Raw genomic sequence first — 5,701 nt, 5'->3', positions numbered from 1 at the left:
GAGGCAGCCTCCCCCTTCTCCTCCTCCCGAGGTCTCTTTTATTTATACACGCACACACACACGCGTGCACATCCCTCGGCCCCGGGTTTTGCTCCACACTCGGGTCTGAGGCAGCTGAACCCTCTCCCATCTGGGCTGGGGGCTGCCCAAGGCACTGCTGAGATGCACTAGAGGAGCAGAGCAGGGGCTTGGCTGCAGCCCAGCCCTGGCACAGCCTTGCCTCTCCTTTTGATTTTATTTTATTTTTTTTTCCCCTCCTCCCCTCCACTTCATTTCTTTCTTTCCCTCTCTTTCGCCTTTAAGTGGAAAAGCCTTGCCAGCTGGGGAAGGCTGGGAGGGCAGGGAGAGCCTCCGCAGGCAGCAGATAAAGAGTGTGGAGGAGGAGAGCAAGGAATTTCGGGGCAGCCAGCGCCCGTGGGATGTGCAGCACAGGCACTCGACTGGTGGGACCCTGCCCAAGGTAAGCCCTTGAGTCGCCCACCTGGGTGTCAACTTGCCCTGCTCAGCTCTGGTTCTCTGGATGGGGAACCTCACATTGAAGCTGGTATGGTCCCCAAGGACCCTCTCCCTGAGCCAGCCCAGTTGCTCTGGAGGGAGCTTTGCTCCCCTGCAAGGGGCTGGCACCCAAAAATGCCCTGCCAAGCCTTGGGGAGGTGGTGTTGGTGGAGAGCAGCCAAGTTCTGCCGTGTGCCATGGGAAAAGCCATCCCATCAGCTCTCGCCCACTCCTGGACTGGGATGGCTGAGGGGAACCAAGGGGATGCTGTGGCTGTAGGGCAGGAGTGGGGACCCCATTGCAGTGGGTGCAGGGTCCAGGTGATCTCTGCTTCTCCCTGGATGAAGAGGTTGCCCTGGCTCTCCCTGCCTGGTGACTGTGGGAGGACTGAGGTGTGCTTGGGGAAGAGGCTATTTGCCATCCCCAGTGTGACATGTTTTAGAGGTATGGATGTAGGCAACTTCTCTGCTATCCTGAACGCCCAGAAGCTGAAGGCCTCCAACAGGATTGAGCTGATCTGGAGTGAAGCTGTGCTGACCAATGCAGCCTTGACAGCCTGGGCACAGGGGTTTGCATGACCTTCAGGGCTTTGCTGCTCACACTGGTATCACTGTGGGCTCAGAGCATCCAGCTCCTAAACTCACCTGCCAACTGGGAGACATTCAAAGCAGGATTTGTCGTGGAAAGGGATGTTGTGCTGCTTGATCCTTGCCCCAGAGCAACTGGGATTTCTGTTTAACTATTGGGCAAATAGTTAAAAGCGGTTGGTCTGTGTGCAAACCCTGTATGCAGGGCCTTGACAGTCCAAAATCTTTTCAGAGAGTCTCCCACTGATGACAAGGACTAGCAATGTTGAGACCCAGTGACCACAGGGGCCATCAAGGGATCACCAACCCCAGGCAGTGTCCCTAAGCCCAGGATACCTCCCCAAATCAGTCAGTGCATCAAGAGCGGTCAGCGTTTTGGAGAAGCACCAAGTCACAGAGACTGACTTACAGCATGAAAAGGACTTTTCTCTCTCCCTAAACCCAGTTGTCTCTTATTCCAGCTCAAGTGCATGGAGGGTCTTTGCTGAAGGCGCAGGCGAGGTGAACACAGACACTAAATTACCTACCCTAGTCATCTCCTGCATCCCTTTACAGGTCTGGGGGTGTGGGGTGCCCATGGTCTGAACGGGAGCATGGTCTGAACACAAGCATAGCCAGCTGCCATGCTGCAGTCGCACAGAAGTTAGCCATGGCTTATTATCCAAAGTCATGGACATACCTTGTGGGGTACCCCAGGACTCTGTCCTGAGTTTGGTCCTCTGCAATCCCTATGTTAATGACCTGGGAGGTGGACAAGCACATGTACTAAACCTTGGGCTGGCACCAAGCTGGGAAGCAGTCAGTGTGCACCAGAGTGCAGGAGGATCCCAAGAGCTCTGGGAAGAGTCTGGCACTAACTAGGGTGGCTACAGTGGACAGAAACCAGACTGCAGCGTGGTGCCAGGAAACCCACAGCTCTTCCCATGGCATGTGCTGCAAGACACATTGTTGGAGGCAGCTCAAACAGGCAGGGTGGAGGGAATGGGTCCTCAGAGAGTGATGCTGACTGCTTCAGCAGGGATGCACGCGGAGTGGAGAGGCTTGGGGAGAGTAGGGAGCATGATGAGAAGCCTAGAAGAGGCTGCAGAGGAGTGGGAGAGAGGTTGATGGGGCTTGTTGGGTCACTGGGTGTTGTGGGGAGATAAATATGCAGCCTTCATGCATGGGAAATTTCACCATAAAGAGAAAAGATAGCTTTTAAGGGAAATATCTTTAGGCTTAAAGACAGGAGGCTGGGTGCCTTCAACCCCACAGGTCTCAAAGCACATGTCAGTCAAAGCTCTGGCTGGGAAAACATGGGCACTACAACAGGACTATGACCCCCATGATCTCTTTCAGTCTCATTTTTGATGGGTCTGTGACAGGATTTCCAAGGCGTTCAGAACAACAGTTAGGGAGAGGAAAACACTGAGCCCTTCTCCAGGACTAAAGCAAGACAGGATTATATTAGAGAGGACCAGCAGAACGACAAGGTTAAGAAATGCTCTCCAGCCATAGGAGTGATGCTATGCAAGAAGAGACCGTGTTGGCGGTCTGTGGCATTGCCCAAGTGACTGGCTGCTGCCAGAGGGTCTGGGCAGGGACTTCTGTGCCTGGTCCTCAAGGTTCCTCTGGCCCCACTGTCTGATGCCATGCTGAAGGAGGATGAGATTGTAATGGTGTCCATAGAGTCAGGCTCTAGCAAAGCATCTTCCTGGGATGGAGTGGCAAAGGGCAGGGAGCAGAGAAGCTGTGCAGTGGCTGAGTCCCGTGGGAGCACAGCCACCGATGCTGGCAGCTGGGGCTGCCTTTGGCCCAGAGCTGGAAGGAGCTGGGGACCATGTGGGCTTGGGGTTGTCTGAATGTATCCTATCCCTGCAAGGGAGGATTGGAGCTGAACACTTTGTGGAGTTTGTTTGTTTGTACTTTAATCAAGGGAAAGAAATCCCCTGGAGAGGAGCTGCAAGGGGAGGGTATAGGCTGGATATTGTTTCCTGAGGGGCTGGAGCAGCTCCAGGAGGCTCCTTCCGCTCCACCAGGCAAATTGGACATAACAAGGCTTGTTTTAGGGGTGGTTGTTTCCCCTCCTCCTCTCCCTCATTTCTAATTAGGGTTCCTAAGCCAAGCACACCTCTGTACTGTTCTGCTCCCACTGGGATGCCTCCTGCTGGAAGGGCAGCACATTCCCAGCACCATAGGTGACACAGCAGACCCGGCTGGGACAGGGACACATGCTGGGAATGCACAGAGGAGTGCTGGGCTGGGTCATGTGCTGAGCAAGGGGGTCCCACAGGTCCATGGCTCCCCAGCTTGGTAGCAGGAGCCATGTGGTGATGCGCTGTCCCTCACACCCTGCTTTTCCATTGTCCTTGGGCACACACCTGGGATGCAGGCTGTGGCATGCCCTAATTTGTGTTTGTACCCTTCTCCTGCAACCACTGACCTGCAGAGCCAGAGGACTGCAGTGTGCAGAGCCTGTGCAGGGAGCTCACAGAACTCCCACAGAAAGGCTGGTGCCAGGACAGCCAGGGTGGTGTAGTGCATGGTGCCAGTCCTGTACCCATGGATGGACTCATCCTGTGCTCTTCCCTGGGCTCAGCAAGACTCAGTGTCTGATGGGGCTGGCAGGAGGCTGTGAGTTGCAGGAGCTGGAGCAGGGAAGGGTTGCAGAGTGCAGGGATATATCAGGGCGTTGCGCTGGCTGTCAAACCCTGGGCTGCAAACCAGGAGACAGATGGAGTAGGAAGCACTTCTCCCTGCTATGGAAGAGGACTCGTTGGCAGGTCCTTATGGGCAGCACGGGGCTGCCTGGGGGGATGAGGCTCCTGAAGCAGCAGGAGATGGGCCAGCCTGCCCCTCAGCCCCATCCTGCTGGTCCCTCTGCCTTCCCCCTTCCGGCCCATCGACCATGCGAAAGAGTCTGTGACTGAAATCTTAATGCTACCGGGACACAGCAATTGGCACCAATTAAATTGCTACATTCATGTTTGAATTGCTTTAACTGGCGAGACACACTGTCTTATTTATACAAAAAAATATGTTTGCTTGTGGGTTTGTTTGAACTGAGGCCAGCAGAAAATACACCATTTCGAGTCCTACGCTCTGCAAGCTCGTTCTCCACTCCAAAACTGGAAGCCACCTTGGTTTCAGCCTTTGCCAAGCAATGGTGGCAGAACAGAAACTGCTTTCCTCGGGGCCGAGCACTGCCGGCACTGCGAGAGGGGTCCCCTCCTCTCTCCCTGCAGGCAGCTGCCAAGTTTCCTTCTCCAGCCTGGGAGCTGTTTGGGAGAATATGGTCTGATTCAGGAGCAGGACTCGGTGCCCATTTTAAAGCTGTGCTCAGGGGAGGGCAGGGGGTACTGGCAGCTTCTGGTGCCAAGTCCTGCCTCTGCTTCTCCTCTGGAGGTTCCATCAGGTTTTGGGGGTAGGGGCTGTTTGCAGAGTGTGGGTGCAGAGGGGAGCTGGTTTCTGCTCTGTGATAAAGGACCCTGCATGCAGGTTGGCAAGCATGGCTCATGCTGTCTGGCCAGAGCACATAGGAAAAGGTTGTCCATCTCTGCAGTCCTGATGCCAAGTGCCACCATCCTGATCTTCCTGCCCCACATGTGAGCCTACGGGGGAGGGGGCAGGATCAGCCTATGGCACCAAGAAGTGCAGCAGAAGATGTGTTTTGCTCCCTCTCAGAAACCCAGAAGTTGCAGGGGCAAGCGAACAGCCCTGCTCTGAAAACAGCCTGTGCCCTTCACACCCAGCATGACCTGCCACCATCCTCTCCCACCCTGGCCATGGTGCCAGGCTCATCTCTAGGTGCCACAGATAGGCAAAGGGTACCCTGACCACAGAGTTCGTGAGTGTCTAATCCCAGCCACGAGAGCCTAAAACCCCAGAACAAAGCAATTAAGCTCGGGTCCCTCGCAGGCAGCTGAGAGGAGAGCTGATGCACCCACGGAGATTATCTCCTCCTCCTCCACAGCACATCTGAGTCTCAGGAAAATGTTCTGAAGAGGATCAGGTTGCTCCTCCTTTGTTGGGATGCGAGGCTAGTAAGACTACAACACTCTGCCTGCTCCTGGGGATTTGCAAAGCTCAGAATGGCTCTTTTTCTCCTTTCTCCACTGGTCTCCCCTTGCAGCTGATTAGTGGTTAATTAGAGCCAGCTGGAACCTTTGGCTCCACCCTTGACCCCATCATAGCAGCCACCCTCAGTCAGTGCCCATGAGCAGATGATGGAGATGCTGATGTGCTGGGGAGTGTTTTCTTCCCTGTGCATACCTTTGCAGAGCACATCCCTTGAATCGCTATGGGAAGGCAGTCATGCTTTTCTGGTAGCCATGGAACAAGAGCAAGGAAAGCCCTGGTACCAGCACATGGGATGAGCAGCCAGAGTGGTGCCTGACCCTTGGTCTCATATCTTCTGCTTCCTCTCTTCACTCTCCACAGGAAAAGCAGCAGCTGAGCACATGCCTTCTGGTCAGATGGGCAGCCCCCTATCCAGTTGCACAGGCCCAGGAGCTGGGACCACTGAATATGCTAGTTTGGGGACACAGGCATCAGAGGACTCTTTGAGTCGCTGCTGTCAGCCAGCCCCAAGGCTTTGCTATGCAGTTGGAGGCACCAGCAGTGAAGCAATATAGAGAGCT

The sequence above is a fragment of the Acanthisitta chloris genome, unplaced genomic scaffold (genome assembly GCF_000695815.1).
Source record: "Acanthisitta chloris isolate BGI_N310 unplaced genomic scaffold, ASM69581v1 scaffold10495, whole genome shotgun sequence".
NCBI classification, from domain to species: domain Eukaryota; kingdom Metazoa; phylum Chordata; class Aves; order Passeriformes; family Acanthisittidae; genus Acanthisitta; species Acanthisitta chloris.
Note: the sequence above shows the minus strand (reverse complement) of the source record.